The sequence below is a fragment of the Ursus maritimus genome, unplaced genomic scaffold (genome assembly GCF_017311325.1).
Source record: "Ursus maritimus isolate PB19 unplaced genomic scaffold, ASM1731132v1 scaffold_11, whole genome shotgun sequence".
In the NCBI taxonomy this organism is placed as follows: Eukaryota; Metazoa; Chordata; class Mammalia; order Carnivora; family Ursidae; genus Ursus; species Ursus maritimus.
Window position 1 is genome coordinate 40,926,673 of NW_024423453.1, and position 19,173 is coordinate 40,945,845.

General features: G+C 33.3%; 1 protein-coding gene and 1 non-coding gene across 4 annotated transcripts in view; one reads left to right on the forward strand and one right to left on the reverse strand.

Annotated features, from left to right (window-relative positions):
- FBXW7 (F-box and WD repeat domain containing 7) overlaps positions 1–19,173 on the reverse strand; it is a 91,121-nt gene that overhangs the window by 40,322 nt on the left and 31,626 nt on the right. The window lies entirely within an intron of this gene.
- On the forward strand, positions 8,754–8,858 carry LOC121101911. The gene has a single exon (XR_005833950.1). It is a non-coding gene; the product is annotated as a U6 spliceosomal RNA (small nuclear RNA).

Here is a 19,173-nt window from a genome sequence, read left to right on the forward strand (position 1 = left end):
ATAATTTCATACAATGCTTAGTTTTAAGAGAGAAATAAAACAGGGTGCTATGAAAGAAGTAGGTACTAAGGGTAGTAGAGAAGTGTGGCTAATTTTGAATGGCATCACCCAGGAAACAACTTTTAAGTCAAAATGATAGAGTAGAGCCCAGGATCAGCAAGAATAAGACCAGTCTGGCTAGGATGATGGGACTGGTACAGATGATGTCAGACAGGTAACCACGGGCTAGATCATGAAGATTTTGTAGGTCATGGTAAAGCGTTCAGAGTTAATTCTAAGTGCAATGTGAAGTCATTAGAGGATTTCTAGAATGAGAATAAACACAACAGAACTTCTGTATATATTTTTGCCTATATTACTTTTTATATTTTCAAAAATGTATATAAAATTAAAGACTGCTCCCAAAGTAATTCTCACTTGCTGAAATCAGAAATACAGAGAAAAGAATATATAACTGTATTTGAACTCTTTTCAACTCTTTCATGCAGCAATTACTCTTCAATTTCCCTCATACTTACTCTCAAACTCAGCACCTATCTCAAAAGATTCCAAAACCTGGGAAAGAGAATTGGAATAGCAGGTAATTCTTAGTCTACACCATGTGCCAAGCACAATTCTAAATCTTTGTATCTAGTAACTCAATTCTGTAAGAAAGGAGGAATATCTACTGTATCATATCTCTATTTCATTGCTCTTCTACTTTCTATGTTTTGATTTTACCTTTACACTTGATTATTTACTCTTTTTGAGAAAGACAGAGATGTTGGGCTCAGATACCTGTAGATGGATCTGCCAGCCTTATTCGAGCAAGTGTCTACGATGGTGAAAGACATGGTTACCTTCAGTTATTAGAGACAAAAGGATTTTACCCAAGGTATACTTTTTACTTCTCTATAATCATAAAAAATTCCAGAACATAATCATTGAATCTCAAAGTTGGAAAAAGCCTTCAACTAAAGCTTAGTACAGCCTCACGTACAACCCCACTTAGGTACACCTCGTTAGCATATAGTCATCCAAGATCTGCTTAATCTAAGATCCATGTTATTCTCAACTCAGTAATCTTCTATTGGTTCACTTCCCAATTCTTATAATTACATCCAATTATAAAATTTGCAGATACATAAAGTCCAGATTCAAACTTATTATACTTTTTAAAATATAGCATCTCTTCTCATCTCAGTCACAAATTTTCCAGAAGATTTTAAAATGAGAAGGGATAACTTTAACCAATCTTTTAAAACTCAAGTTATGAATCAAAGTCTGTAGACTAGAACTTACTTCACTTACTCAAAAACACTAACCAATTCCATATTGGTGCTAGGCCAGTAAGAAACATAAATCACCCCAGGTTCTTGCTCTAGAAAGTGTGCATCATGGAGGTCATGGTGATCTTTAACCCATTCTTTACTTACTTTAGAGTAGCTTGCCTACTCTTTAAGTATCTGTGTTTGATGCAGCTGTCAAGTAGGGAAGAACCTAGTAATCATGCCCCCACTACATTTAAATAGGAGAATTCTAAAGATTCATTTTAGAAACATCAATTTACATTTTAAAGCCATTACTGTATATATAATTTAACAAACTGCATTCTTTGCTTTGAAAGAATCAAGAATTATCTGAGTAGCAGAATGCCTACATGATCCCCCACCTTTTTAGGAAATTTCAACAGATTGTAAAGATTTAGTACATAAAAGCAGAGTACAAAAAAAGGATTGCTAGAAATAGATGGGTCATGAGTAGGGTTTGACATAATTTTGCCTGTCATGGAAATCTTTTCAAAAGAACTATTCATCTGAAAAGGTATACGATCTATAGTAGTTTTTTATTCGCAGTGAACTGTAAGATCAATGGTCAGGAGGACTTTGACATCTTGGCAAAACTACTATAATAGAAATATTTTATTTATAAGTTCATTTTCTTTATTAAAAAGTTCTTTCATATTTAAGAACGTATTTATCTATAAATACTCAAGGCCTCCGAATGTTTAAAAATTAACTTTGAAAGTTTACCACACTTGATACATGATTCTAAAAAGTTCTTTCTGCAGGATGGCTATCATGAGTTTCCTTCCAGCTGTGTGAACTCGTGGTATGTAATGATGGCACAATGACTACTAAACAAATGTGCATTACAATTTAAGAACTGTTCTGTGCATACAGCTGGCCCGTTGAGAACTGTTACATGGTGATTTGAGAACACTCTTGAAAAACTGAATCTTAAATTCTTTTTAATTGAGTCAATACATGTTCAAACTTTAACAACATAAAAAAAATCCTATGAGGAATAGCTTAAATCTACTAAAGCATAGAAAGTCAAAGCTAGCAAAAAGATGTTGAACTATGGAATATTCTTAAAGTTGTAATATTTTGTTAGCCCTTGGGATAAAGATACATACATACACACAACCCTCTCTTCACTTTCAGGCTTTCCTTTAAAGTTACTCTATCAAGAGACAAAATAGCATATTAAAAACATATTTTTCAAGAGATGTTGAATGAAAACATGTTAATCATCATGATCACAATGTAAAGGGCAGATTAAAATTAAATGGTATTTTAAAGATTTTATTCAACTAGCTCTTATTAAACAATTGCAAAAAAACAGATTTTGTTAGACCAGGATGTAATTTACTCCCCACCAATTCATTTATTTAACTTTGTGAAATGTACTATACTTGTTTTTCCATATAGATAGTGTAGAAAAAGGAAATTACGGTGAGAAAAACTTATGGTGAGCCTCTAACCCCAAATTCCACTGTAATATTATTAGTCTCATCCAAATGAATCCTGCCTCATAAAATGCTTTCCTGTTTTCTAAACAATGAAACAAGATGGGAGAAAGAAACTAAACAGAAATTCAAACATTTTATTTTGATAGATCCACATCTGCTCCATTCAAGAAATATGTAGCCAGGGCTCTTGAAAGCCAAGACACTAAGCACAAAGTAGGCAAAACTGAGCAAGATGTAATCTCTATCCTGGAAGAACTCCCAATTTAGGGAGAAGGACAGATAAGTCAATAAAAAAATGACAAATCAATATAATTGATAAATGAAATTGCTCAATTTATACGACAATGCATAGAGCTAGAAAGAGGAAGAGAGATTTCCAAGAAACACAAGGCAATATTTTAAACCTAAAGAAAAAAGGGAAAATAAACACTACACTTAATCTGATGTGAGCGCTCCTTTACAGCCCACCATCAAAAATATCATAAACTATTCAAGCTTGAATAAGCAACTGTTTAAAAAAAAAGTCTCTTAAGAAAATGAAGTATACAGAGAAGAGAACTTACAGGCACTCTTCTAGGTATTTATATAAATTCACTGAAGCTGTCTAAAGACCCTATAAAGTACGTACTATTATTATCCCATTTTACAGATGAGGAAACAGGCATGGAGAGTTTAAGTAATTTCTCCAAGGGCACACAACTATTAAGTAGGGTGGCTGGAATTTGAGCACAGGAAAATCTTGGTTTCCAGCTTATAGAAATGAAAATAGGGTTTTCTACCTACACAGCAAGAAGTATTGGTAGTTAAGAAATCTCTAGGACGTTTCCTGAGCAATTTCAGTATGCAAATGTGTGATGTGTGGATGCAATCTATGTTAGAGTCACAGCAGACACAGAGAAAGAAGAGACAAACTAGATAGCTAATTGTGTACTCTTCTGATACACTATACTGCTGGGAATTTACCAAGAGCAGCTTGACAAAGAATTAATACGCTACTGCCAATGCCTCCTTGGTGAAGGTTGCTCCCATTATCTTTGACATGATGTTGAGGGTAGGCAGCCATCAGTAGGCAGAGTGAAAGAAAATCTATCTGATGAAAGGTGCTTACAATAATACATGGGTTTTGCTTCCTTTTCTAACCCCTCCCCCCTCAACAAGAACTATATCTACCCTCACTCCCTCATGCCCTATATTTTTTATCTCTAAAACATGAAATAATGAAAAAAAGCTGAGGACAGAATACACCAATGTATCTCATTGGAAAGTCCTTTTGAATGGGCTGCTAGGTCTTTTTCCCTTACCCAAATGATCTGAACACTATAGAAAACTGGCAAAAGTTAAGTATCCCAATACTAAAGAATCTGTTTTAAGTGCTCTTTATTGGTTATTACAACCCCAAAATACTTAACAGGGAATTATGACTTCCAGTTGATTTTGAATTTTTTAGTTTAATAGACAGCCTAAAAATACTTATTAACTAAGTAGTAGTGTTGGGGGGGACTTTTTGGAGCATACATACAACATATGCTTCAATATGTGGTTATCACTTTGGTCCTGTTTCTTAATTTCATCACAAGATCTTTTTGTAAGGGCCAATCCATCTTTAAAAAATGTCAATTTGATCCATGTGTGGTTATCACTTCCTAGCTGTAAACATCAGTGTTGACACATGCATATCTCTGTGATTCTATCCTATACTGTTTCAACTAATTATTTGTATTCTACCTGGGATACATAATTAAAAAAAATGTAGATTTAAATGGTTATTTTAATTTCCTGCAGACACTCATTGAACAGTACTTATTTGGGTGTCTATTATACCTAAGTTAAATTATGGATGGTCTCAGCTTCATGGATGCAGTAGGAGCTTTTATAGTGTGGTAGGAGTGAAAGACAATGAAACAAAACAAAGCAAAAGTAAAATTGTGGTAAATGCTTCAGAGTGCTAGGAAAATGCATAATGTTAAGGTTTTAACCTAGTCTGGGGTTTCAGAGACTTTTCTTCTCTGAAGGAACGACGAAAGTCTGTTGTGGTGGGGGAAGGGCACCCCTATGGCTGCAGTGCACAGAACAGAAGTTCTATGGCAAGTGTAAAATAGAGGCTAGAAGAGTAGACAAGGGTTAGATTATACAAGACCTCATAAAGGATTTTGGTCTTTACTGTAGGAGTAATGAAAGCTTATGCTGGATGTTGGTCAGGGGAAGGAAATAATCAGATATGCCTCTTGAAAAATCATTCTAAATGTAATATTAAAAGCAGAATGGAAGTGAGAGTGGATGTGGAGAGACTAAGTGAGGAAATTATTCCACGAGGCCAGGCAAGAGATAATAGTGGCTTAGACTAGCTAGGTGCAACAAAAGATGGATTGAAGTGAACATTTAAGAGATATTTAGGACATAAAACTAATAGGATTTGGTGACAGATTGATTAGTCATGAAGAGTATAGGAGGAGGAGTTATCAAGGATGACACCTAGGTTTCTTTTGCAACTGGATGGGACAGGAGAGAGGATACTACACAAGAGTCAGCGTTCGCTTGCTTTTGTTTCCTGGGGTAGGGAGGATCACAAAGTCCATGTTTGGTCATATTTGGTTTGAGGTGTCTTTGAGACATCCAGGTGAGGATATCACGCTCCAGTTAGCTCTGGAGCTCAGAACACAGATCTAGATTGGAGATAAAAACATGGGAATCATCTGTGTATAGGCCATCTCGAATTTCCTTCTCAGAGCTACCTTCTCCTCATTTTAAAGCTGTTAATCACAGTGCTTGAACCAATGCCTTGTCACAGTGTAGACACATTAATTATTTGTCCATCTTCCCCATTAAACCTGAAGCTCCATGAAAGCAGTGACCACTTCTATTTTGATTCTTTTACCTCAGCTCCTCACATAGCCCTTACACTTATCAGGGTATCAGGAAATAATATTTACATGAGATAATGAACAATGTAACACACACTTTAATCAATGACAGAATTAAAGAAATAATAACTGGAAATTATTAATTTTCAGTATAAGGTAAGGTGATAAAGGTGAACAGCACATTTTATAAATTTATTATTTATTTATGTTATATATAATATTATTTATAATACCTTATATGTCTATATACATGTATTTCCCCTTCGGGGAAAAGTAATACAATTTTCTAGATATTTATCAGTTAACAATTAAAGCACAAACTAAATTAGAAGAAAATACAGTTTGATACGCAACAAAAATGCAATTATCTTTGTTATTAAAAGCCAACCTGGCTTAGGACTTCCTGTACCTTTAAAAATGTCCAACAGAATATAAACTTCTACTATTAAAAGGGATATACACACTTTTAACTTAGTGTACACCATTTCCCACAAATCTCAGTTAAAGTACTTTATTTATTATTGGTATTAACCAAACAGATAGCATTTTTGTATCTCCATTTTACTGATAAGAAATCTAAAGCATGAAAGTTTTTGAGAGTTACCCAAAGCATTGCAAGTAATATTTGCTAAAAAAAGAAAAAAAAGAAAAAATCTTTTGGCAATATATACTTTAATCTCTATGAACAAAATAACAGGCTAAGTGCCATTTCCATTAAAATTAAATGGAATACTGCATATTTTACATATAATTGGCTATCTTTATTTTGCTTTAGCTGCTTTTTATCACGATCTCCCATTGAGACAGGATTTACCAAGAAACAGTACACTTAATGAAAAAGGTCAAAAGGAATAAGATCCCACCAAAATGCCTTTGTTTTTTTTTTAAGTTACTGATAGTTATTTCATTACTACTTCATTTGATTTTGTGAATATGGAAGGCATGTAAGTAATAATTTTAACAAAGATTCGTTTTTGGGGCATACCATTCACTTCTAACTTTGAATGGAGATAGAACATAATTCATCTTAAACTTCAATGTAGTCAACAATATAAAAAAAAGAGGCATTTCTAAATCCTCTTTTGGTTTTCATCTTCTAAGAAATATTTCAACATTTATATGTTAAAGCCGAAGAATGTTATTACATTGCTCAAAGTATATATACTTTTGTATATAACCACATCTGGGAATTTTAAGTAAATATATTAAAGTACAAAATACAGTGAAAGATGATGACAGACACTAGCAAACAGTTATCGATGCTTTTTAAATTACATTAAAGAGAAAATATCCTAAAATGAAAAAGGAAAAACTGATAAAAAAATATTTTGGAAGAGGTTGTGGCTGGCCATTTATTACTTTTTTGTATTAGAGTTAATTAATATTCTAAAAAGGTCTACAAAAAGCTGAACCACCTCTCGAGCTCTGAATTCATGGCACTGACCTTAGAACTTTCTCAGAATGATTTTTAATGCACTCTGTTATTAGTAAAACCTGTTCAAACACATGCCCCATCTGCCAGCACCCCATCTGCAAGAGAGCTTCTTATTCTTGTAGACAGTACAACTTCTGCTTGCTTCCTTCTCTTCTCTACATACCAGCTGTATGGTAATGAGTATGAGCAGCTGAAAATACTGCATGATAACAAAGCTAATATGAAAACAGCAGAACACCACTTCCCCTCAATGCGGCAGTTGCAGCATGAACATAGCAGATAAGCTACTATACAGAGGAGGGGTGGGTGAAAATTTCGCTTGTGTGTATGGGGGGCTGGGGAGTGCGTATGAGCGCGCATGCGTGCACATACGCGTGCACATGCATGTGTGTTAAATATGGAGTTTCCACATAATTAAAAAAATAAAGAGAACTAAAAGCAGCACAGGGTACCAAAGAAAGATCTAAATTTCTAAGCACTTTTGTTAAGACTTGTGAATCAATTCTTTAAATGTTTTAGTGTCAATTCTTATACAGTAATGATATTCCAGGGGCCATTTTGACAAGGTAGTTTTCAAAGATGTTAACAAGTATGTTCCATTTCCTAATTAACTTATTTAGGGGCCTCTAGGGAAAGAAATGGAGTCAGAGCTTAAAATCATAATGGAAACTATTTACTAGACATTTTAGCAACTAACATGTGAATCGATAAACTCTGTTTTTAATTCTTATACAGCAATTCAAATGGTTTTAATTTAATGGTATTTGAAGCCAACGTATTTATTCTAAACATCTGAGAAACTCCAAACAAAATGCTAAGATGGCACATGTTACCTTAATTTAGTAAGACATAATGGGGTTAATTTTTACACATATGATAGTCACACTGAATGAATCTACATAATGTAAGTAGAACCAAATCACATTAACTTTTTATGTGCAGTTTCTTTCCATTTACAGATTAACAGTCACTCAGGAAACTATTTAAGAAAAATGACTATTCAAAATTGGTGCTATGCATTTTCTTTCACAATTTGAAGAAACTAAAAATGAAAAAATATTCAAAACACTAACCATAAGTAAAAGAAATAAGTAATATCATGTCAGGCGAATTAATTATAATTTTTACCAACATATCTAAAAGAAAAAGTCTTTTGTGGACCTCATAACAGTTTTTAAGTTCTTATTATAGAACCATACTTTCTATAGGTTATTTCATTTTATTCTTACAACAACCCTATAAAGAAGGTACTTCCATCTCCATTTTACAGATGAGGCTTAGTAAGTGGTGAAGCTAAGAATGTAATCCTAAGTCTAAATGACTCTATCATCTATGCTGTTAAGCATTCTACTATTCTGCTATAAACTTCATAAAGGTGAGGACTTAAATTTGTTTCATTCACTGGTGTACTCCAAAGGCCTAAAGCAGTCCTGGACTCATAGAAGTTACTGAATGAATAAATGGAAAAGAAAACTACTCAGTTGTTTTTAAGTGTAAATCAATTTAAATGGAAAAAAACTATCCATTTTGTAATAACCCTAATCGTTTGATACTGAAAAAAATACCACTTAGAGAATCTTAAAATAAGATTGTTTAATAATCTAAGTTTCGTTCACTTGTCAGACTGAAAAATTAAGACTTTATTTAAAAAATTCTCATAGTTAAACGTCCATTTTTTAAAAGGTTGGTACAGAATGAATAAGAGAAAACTGCACTAATTTTTGTGCTCGCTCCAGCAGCACATATACTAAAATTAGAACGATATAGAGAAAATTAGCATGACTCCTGCACAAGGATGACATAAATTTGTGAAGCATTCCGTATTTTTTTTAAAAAGGAGCAAAATTGCACTGATTTTAATATTTTCCCTATTTTTGCAAATCCACTTACCTGTCCTCATTTTTATTATCTAATGATAAAAGTACATTTTTTCTTGTTTACTAACTTAACATATTCCTTGACTTCAAATATAAATCAAGGCCATGAGCTTCCATAATATAAAAAGCTTTTGTATAATATATAAGAATCTGAATTGAAAGAATCGTTCCAACTTAAATAGTCCCATTCATCCTTTAAAAAGACATACAGCTACATTTTTGCAAAGAAGAATGAACTTTTAACATCACTTACAGATTCAAAAATCCCATAAATTCAGACAAGATTTACAAAAACAGTACTATACTGCCCCTACATGTTCAAACTAGTAGCAACAATGACATTTTAAAATCCAAAGTGATAATGCAGAGATTTCTGTGGATTATTGAAAAGCTGTTTAAGCTTAAATTGTTCCCAAGTGAACTATATGAAATCACTCACACATAAAAATGTAATTAAATACAGGACTAACCCACAGTTTCAATGTTCATTTTCAATACCAGCAAGGAGAAGAAATTTAAGAATTTCATCCAACATTGTATTTTTCCTCTCAAAATAGATTTCCCTATTATTACATGAAAATATCATAAAATAACGATAAACAAGTAACTAGCCATGTGATTTTAGAGTCAGTATTAATGTATTAATGTTTGAGAAATACTTACTCCTACTTGCTTTTCCTCTAGACCTAAATAAATGTCAAGAAAGTTTATAAATATATACATAAACATTTATATAGATTACCAAAGTCACAAGAGAAAACTTTATTAATCTCAGGTTTACTTTTTTTAAAAATCAATTTTTTTACAATTTAGTAATAAAACACTATAAATGGGGGCGCCTGGGTGGCACAGTGGTTAAGCGTCTGCCTTCGGCTCAGGGCGTGATCCCGGCGTTATGAGATCAAGCCCCACATCAGGCTCCTCTGCTGGGAGCCTGCTTCTTCCTCTCCCACTCCCCCTGCTTGTGTTCCCTCTCTCGCTGGCTGTCTCTATCTCTGTCAAATAAATAAATAAAAATAAAAATAAAAAAACACTATATATGCAAATAAAGAGATGTGCTCCATCCACAGTTATTTGTAAATGGAAATAACTGAATCGTAACTCCTAACATTTAGAATGTTGTTGACTTTACCACAGATGGTAGTCCTTTCTGCATTACTTCTATGGTGAAATTTCTACCATATTAAAAAAATCTTAAATTACATCTTCATTACTTATACCTACCATAAACAAATCGACTATAAATTATATCTACCATTATTTAACTGGTTTATATGTGAGATACACGTTAATTTATGCAACTTTCCAAAAGTCAGAGATAGGGCCAAGAACTCTAATTCTGACCCAGGAACAATCCAGACAGAAATCACTAGGTGAGCCCAATAGGATATTAGTCTCCTTCCAAGAATATGAAAAAATTAAATAAAGTAGAATCATATTTAATCTTTTGGAACCTCAAAATACTACTCCATACTAGATAACATCTAACATTATTTGAAAACCAGTAGATTATACATATCAATAAAGTCACCAACATAATCTTATCAAGTCACAGAAAGAGTGTGTCTATATACGCATGCGCATGTATGTAAGTGCCCATCCATACGTGTGGGAAAACTACAAGACAAATTATCACCACCTGATTTAGAAAAGTGTGCCACTGAATAAAGGAGTCTGGTGACACACTGTATACTGGAACAGACCAAACATGCTGTCCATTCCCAGGCAGATTTCTCAGGGTCTCTAAAATGTTAAATTATATAAAAGGCTGGACTTTTTCTGCTTTGTTCAGTAATGTATCTAAAGTGCCCAGAACTGTGCCTGGCAATTAATGGATGCTTATTTGTTGAATAAGTTAATTAATCCATGTTCCTCTGATTTTAACATTGTGACTATGAAATGGGGACAATGAGGTAACTAACTCTCCCAGAGACAGAAAAGGGAAGGAAGGTCTCTGCCTTACTCATCTTTCTTACACTAGCAACACATACAGGAAGTATGCCTAATACATATTAGCAGAATAAAAATTAATTTAGTGGTATTAATTTTCCGTTTAGTAAAAAAGTGGTAGAGGTTCTCATTCCTCATTTAACATTTATGTCTGCTAACAAGAGTTACATTTACTCACTGAAGAAAAATAATATTATTAGCTCTGAACTACCATATTATATGGAGCTGCCTATAACTAGGTCAGTAAAATTTAGGTATTCATTTATATAATGTATGTTTTAAAGCATTTAAATATGCATGTACTCAGAGACTTCAGGCTTTGACTACTTTGACATTTCAAAGTGTATTCCATTTTTTGTATGTGGGTGATAGCTGTAAAACTCAAAGGTCTGTGGAGTTAGTTCCACAATTTTGGAGAAAGCTGTGTTGCTGACTTCAGAACTTTTTGGAGTTTAGAAAAGTAATATGGTGCATATATATTACTGAACACTTCCAGTATATTATACATTAATATTTTTTGCAGCAAAATTCATGACTATTCGGATAAATAATAAAACTGACTATCTTAAGTTACTCAGAGTTAGGTTTGGCTAACCTGAAAAAAATTCTTAGCTCTCAGGACTTGCTGCATATCTGGTCTGCAGACAAGGAACAGTGGGTTTATTTTTTAGCATATTTTTCATCTGTCTCCCATACTACATCTTAATAGCCTTGCCCTGTGATTTTAAAGTTACTGAACTATTTGAATAGATTATTACCTATCAACAACAATAACAATTCACGGCAGTTATTTCTACAATGTAGTTGTGGATTTTTACATCACATAATTTGTTTTACATTCATATCTGACAACTGAGGCACAACCTAATACTAAGACATCATTTGATGACAAAAATATCTAGAAAGCAATGTTATCAGTAATTAGACACTGAGGCCATCATGAACTGTGAGAACAAAGTAAGAATTACTATTTAAAAACGCAGGATTACACAGCAAAAGTTAACCCTTACAATATCTGGAAACTACGGATCTGTTCACTCAACAAACCTTACCAAGGTCAGTTAATCACAGTGTTTGTGACGCTCAAGCCAGATGCCTAACGTAGAATCTCAGCTCCGCACTTACTAGCTCTAGGGCAAGTTATTTAACCTTGGTATGCCTCAGATTCCTCATCTGTACAACAGGGATCATATAATACAACACCTACTTCACAAGGTTATCTTAAGGACTGTATGAGTTCATATGTGGAAAGTATAGTGCTTCTTCTGCATCCCAGGTTAGACTCTATACTATTACCCTATTTTATTGTCATCAAAACATTAGCATTAGTAACTACTTTACTGTTTCCCTAAAGTAGAACCTAAGCTCCATGAGGGCACGGCCTCTATCTAATTCACTGTTAGAGCCACAGGTTCTAGAAAATTTTTCAACTCTGTCCTAAGTGCTCAATACATATTTTTTGGCTGATATTAATACCGATAAATGTCATGTCAAGATATAAATGAATAATCTGCAGCAGTATAAATAATGTGAAAAGCCCAGATGTGAGCGCAAGCAATAATACAAGTTCCTTCTGTCCATCACTTCTCTGATCATCTGCTTAGCAAACATCCTTCATGTTTTAATTCAAAGTTACTGTGAAGCCTTTCCTGAGTCATTTGCTTTGAGACTTGGGTGACCGTCTCATGCTCCCACAGTACTTTGTACATAGGCACATTAGAGCAAAACTATACTTTTGCACTATAAAGGTTTGTTTATGGTTTTTACCACTAGACTATCTAAGATGCATAAAGGATTGTGATTTTTCACTTTTGCATATCCACAGGTACAGGGGATGAAGAATCATCACCTTTTTATTTATAGCTAGTATCCTGCACAGTACAGAGAATAAGACTACAAGAAAATTTATAATTTAAACTCCGTTTACTCAAGTTTATGCATGACACATGAAACATTCTTAAGAAGAACAGGACTGATAGGATTTAAAATAGAATGGTCTGATATGTGGTAACTAATTCCTTTATTGATAAAATAGTGACAATAAAGCATATCAGATCAGTTGAAAATGCCAATTTTCCCCCAATTCCAATGGAATATGTGTGTAAGGAAAATAACCAAAGGAAGTCACATTTTAGTTTACTCTAAAAAACAAAACAAAACAAAAAACAGGTACCCTATTAAAATCTCTCTCCAAACTTGCTCATATCACCACCCTGTTATTTCTTCTCTCCAAAGTATTATAATTTTTTTCTTTATTTCAGCATTTTCTGACATTTTTGGGTTACTGTAGAACCTCAAAAGTACCATCTAAATGACTTTACCCTATGTTTGTTTCTGCTTCGTTTTCAAAATTGGTAAGTAGTAATTACTTTTAAAATTAAGTGTCAAACTGTATCTGAGTTTATTTAAATTTAGAAAATGAAATATTCAAAATCACAGCTGCACAGTCATTTAAAAACATTTAGTAAACAAAAACATGCCATATTCTTAACAGTACAAAAACTCCTTCAGAATCTTCCAAGTTTAACACATACTTCAACGAATTAGTCATAAGAATATTTATACTAACTTTCTCCTGCATATCACTAGGAGCATAAAAAAACATTAAAGATAATTTCTGAACTCTAAGAGTTTATAGCCTAATTGAGGAGACAAGATAACTAACTATACGGAGACAAGATAACATCACCGGGCGGTACATATTTGCCTAAAGGCCAAAGGTAATGGCAACAATTACAATATGTTCCACTGATGGATGAGGACAACAGTGGATGCAATCAGTGCCAGAAGAAAGGTTCCAACCAGAGAGGGAAGCTAGACTGTGAGGTTATGGAAAGGAAAGAGGCACAAATGTAACTGGTGGGCACTTGAACAGACCAGTCTGGGGGAGAAATGGAGGATGCTGGCTTTTTAAAGGTTTCATATTTCTGTATGTTAGCGAAAACATCCACGTGTTTCTAATTGGCTAAGAGTTCCACGAAACGGATATTGAGTTTCATGAAATGCCTTTCAGGCATCAAGACATTTTAAAAGAGCAGACTTGCTACAACTACTTTCAGTAAGAATTAATCATGGCTGGACTAGATTAAAAAAAAAAAAGGTAAACCTGGACTGGGGCTAAAGGCAAAGCTATGTCAGAAATGTAAAACTAAGTAGTAGTGCTATAAGAAATAGGCAAGTATTTCTGGCAGCTGCTCTTGTTAGTATGAGAAGTACTCTTGTAGATATTATTAACAGCAATATACTCTGGGAGGGGCTGTCACTTACACTGTGCAACTATCACACTAAAATTCAGAAATATAAAAAGATAAACCAAGGTGATGCAAAAACTGAAATAACATTAAGACTTGCAGTAAAAACAATATAATAAATCAAAACTATACATGTGGATCATCTGTTTAGATAAAAACACAGATTATAGTTTTAAAACTATAGGAGGAGTAGAAGAAAATTATAGTTGAAAACAGTATGGGTGACAGGTCTATGACAAATATTTTCTAGAAAGAATAAAAAATAAAATCACACGAGCAACAAATAATTTCTTGATTTACAAATTTTCCTCCTGAAGCTATAAGTATAAACCTATCTCATTTTCTCAAAAGGAAAAAAATTCCCTATGATAAAAAACCTAGAATACAATTACAAGTGCAATGACATAGTATTAACTAAATAAAATCCACAAAACTTTATCACATAGGAATAAATTTTCTTAGAATATGATTTATTTCTCTTTAAACAACAATGGAAATCCCTCATGCTGGTTTTTAATTGGTACAGGCTTTCTGGAAAACAATTTTACAGTATTTTTCAAGAATCTAAAGAAGTTCATTCATACTCCTTGACCCAATAATTATACTTCCAGAAATCTGTGTGTAGAGATGTTAAAGATTCATGTATAAAAAAGTTCAAAGCAGTTCACTCTCTAAATTAACAACAGTAGGAAAATTATGGAACATTCAGTTAGCAGATTATATAATTTTTGAGTAATTACAATTATGGGAAATCAACAATATATTAAAAATGAATTAAAGTACCAATATTGCTAAAAATTATTTACTTAAAGTTATTATTGTGGTTATTTTTGAGAGTTGGAATTACTGATACTTTAGGAAATTGTAAAGGAAAATATCTTTTTAAAATTTTACATACTGAGTATGTCTTATTTCTATAAAAAGAAGTAAAAGATATTAATTATTGGAAGAAAATTAAAATTCCCTATATCGCCAATTTGGAGAATTCGGGGGATTATTAAATTCAGAAGGGTAATAATTCACAAGTTGGCTTTAGCAAAAGAGTTTATGATGGCCCACATTGGTGGTACATACAAAATCTTCCCACAAATGCAACTTATTGTAGGGTAAATAATTAGACATGTTTGTTTTTTTTTTTAAATAGAGGTAATACAACTATTTGACAAAACTGGCAGACCTTTGCTGAAAAGGTACTAAAAGACTGGTCAATAGTCTATGAAAGGAGCAGCATAATAGATTAAAATTATATACTGCTTAAACTAACTGAATATTATACATACAAAAACCTGGCTACTTAGATTATGCCTGAATGAGGTTAAAAGTTTGAATACAGGTTTGTCTAGTATCTTCAATAACTCAACAATGAAGAAAAAACTTAAACTCAAAACAGCACTGAAGCTAAAAGATGTACACTGCTGTTGTAAATGCCTGTCCTCATTGTCCAAAGTGCTGGTTGAGCAAACTGATGAGAATGATACTGCACTGCAGTGTGAGGATGGCTAATCTGTCCAGACAAGCTGCTCTCAGTTGCTGCCTGCCAAACACAGACCCTGAGGTCTGACAAAGATTCTTTTCTTGCCCAAACTCTAGATAGGCTCCGCTGAGCTCTTTTTCAACTAGGCCCTGTCCTTGGGCATGTTGTCAAGAGCAAGAATCCCACTCAGTTTAACCAGAATCCTCCCAATTTTGGTATCTGACGACCTTCCATAACTGCTGGGTTTCTCATCCTTAATCATCCTCCACGTGATATCTGACCACCTTGGTTAAACTGGTTTAGCCAGAATCCCCCCTACCAATGTTCCCTCTTAGTAATTTTCCACCCACTGACCCCCCCAAACTGTTCCTTGGCTGTAAGTTCTCACTTGTCTTTGCTGTATTTGGAGTTGAGCCCGATCTCGCTCCCCTGCTACAAAACCCCTTTGTAGTAGTCCCTATACCTATATCACCACAGTACCCCTGAACAGTGTATCTTGCCATTTTAACAAGTGTCACGAATAATTTTTTAACAAGCATCATCCCTCAGCTTACAAAGACAACAGACAAACATGCATACTGTTCAAATACTTCCAGTTTTTTTTACTATAATTATTGCATAATCTGTAGGATAACTTTATAAGTGAAACATCTTAGATTACACCAAAAACCCTGTATTTATAAATGCTCTATGCTATCAAAAGTTATTTGTAAGTTGCTTGTTTTAATCTTTGAATCTATTTTCTCACAGAAACAATGTCAACAATGATAGCTCTCCGGCTTACCCTCCAAAATACTAATAGTAGTTGAAAAGTGTTAAGTTCACATGAAAACAAAATGTATAAAGAGAATGACTACTGCTATTAGCTGCAGCATTAGTGAGCTCTGTGGCTAAATCCCAGCTTTACTATTCACCAAGAAAACTGGGGAAGATTAGCTGGTTTGAGCCTCTGTTTTCTAGTCTACTGAATGGAGAGAATACCTAATTTAAAGTACTTAACAAACATTTAAGTCATTTAAAGCATTAAGTGGGTTAAAATATACAAAACAACTAAACCAGTGCCTAGAATACATAGTGGGTTCTTTTAAAAAGATGGCAATTATTAATAGCTTTATTATACTAATATTGTATATTGAGAAGAGAAATAATAAGCAGTATGCTAAAATTCTAGCAGTTAGCCACACAAAGATCTTTTTCTACATAACTACAGAAGAATTAGAAGAGAGGATGACAGTTTAAAAGGAAATGTAAGATTTAAGGCTTTAACTAACAATCTCATTCTAAAAATTTCCCATGAGCTGAAACTTACATACAAGCAAAAAGATAAATGCACAAGATTTACTGTAGTATCATTATAATCACACAAATCTAGATTTCACTCTTTTGTAGGTTAAGATTTATTAAAACACCGTCGTGTCCATTCACCCATTCATTTAAGTATTGTCTATAAGCTGCTTTCATACTCCAATGGCAGAGATGAGTAGTTCTAACGGCAACTATAGGGTCCACAAAGCCTAAAATATTTATTGGCCCTTTGCAGAAAGTTTGACTTAAGCTAACCTGCAATGATAACAATACACAGGAATGACATTAACATTTTCTCAATAGACACAAATATTCTAGTTTAATTTTATTTCTACTTTCACTTTAAAGAAAAATTATTTTAAATGTGGTATTTTAAATAGAACTTGATATGAACATAATTCCTACACAACTGTTTTCAACTATCAGAAATCCCAGTCATAATTTCATTATTGCTGGAGCTCTTGTTTCTCAGGAGAACAAGTCTTTGTCCCATACTGACCCTACCTCACCACCCCACTATCCCACCAGCAGTTCTCCACCACTCTCTTAGCTGTGCTGCCAATACTTATGCTACACAATCGGTACACGGTTCAAGCCCAGGAATATATACGGCACTCTCAAAACAATATTTTGTCCATAAACCAGCAGAGTCAGATATTTTGAAAGCCCACATAAACCATTGTCCTTTGCGTGTCATCTGGAAATTTCTACCAAAATAGTAACACTGAAGAGTAACTTTATGAGAATATTGTAAATGCTTAAAAATTGCACAAACAAAATGAGTTAAGAAATGAGATTTAAGCACTGAAGTACATTTTCTTCCTATTATTAGTTGTAAGATGTTATTTCTCTTATCTCTAAAAAGAAAAAAATGCTGCCAGATAAACTATAAAATTCCATCAAAATGTATCTAAGGTACATTATTTTCTCGCATTTTAAGCATATTTAAGAAATGTTTAAAGATAATTTAAAGAAAATTTCTTACTATTTCTTAAATATGTTTAAAATGTGAGAAAATAATGTACCTTAGGATTTAAGAAATATAGCATTACCATAATTAGGCAACATTACCACAGTATTACCATAATTAGGCATTCCAATTTCAAAGAAAACTGAAAATTTCCAGTGATTTTATAGATTAAATAAGTTTTTTTTTTCCTGTAAAATTTCTTTTCCTCTAAAGGACAGTCAGTTCTTCTAAAATAAAAAGTTATGTACTCAACTAGTATTCTCAAATTTTCCTGATTCAATTACCTATAGGACTTTTAAAAATATATATGGATCCCTGAACCTTAAACCAGATCTCTTACATAAGACTATACAAAACAGGGAACCCAGGATTCTACATTTTTTAAGATTGATTGATTGACTGATTGATTTAGAGAGTGTGAGCAACCAGGCGGAGGGGCAGAGGGCGAGGGAGAAAGAGAATCCTAGATTGTGGAGCCTGACAGGGGCTCTATTCCACGATCCTGAGATCATGATCTGAGCCGAAATCAAGAGCTGGACGCTTAACCAACTGAGCCAACCCAGGCGCCCCATGATTCTACATTTTCAACAAGTTCCAGGTTTAACAAGTTCTTAGGCAAGAATGCCCAAGCCAATGTAAATAAATAATGAGTACCTTAATACTAAAAACATTTTGATTTACACTAACTGGTTAACAGTTACTCTATGTTAGTATTAAGTCCAAAGTACCTCTGATGAGAGACCAGAATAATTTATATAATAATAAATTCGACTACCAGTACCAATATTACACTTAATAGTAGGTAAATAAATTTTCTGAAAACATTTCAAGAGATATAATTTGAAGTAGTTATAGCAACTAAAGGATTTTTCACAATTTTTGAAGTTATTTTATGTGCAAACATCAAGTGGCTCAACATCTATGAGGGATGGAGGGACAATATCATGTTTTCCAAATTTTAATAGGTCAAGACTGCTACGGTCTTATAAGAGATCACTGTAGTGCACATTAGCTCACTACTTGGAAGAAAAAAATGGCCTACGAAATACAGAAATCGATCTGCTTTGTGTACTTTGTTGTCAGTGCAGAACGATCTGCTTGAAAGCAAAATATACCTAGTTTAAGAGATACACTGGATGTTACACATAAAATATGATTAATTACATACCATACCAAAAGTCTTCCTTAAATCTTTGATAAAGAAAAATAATATTTTAAAAATGTTTACTATCAATTTGCCAAAGGAAAGTTAATAAATTAAATAACAAAGAATGTGCAAACCAGTCAAAAACTATCTAAATAACCAGTCATGAAAG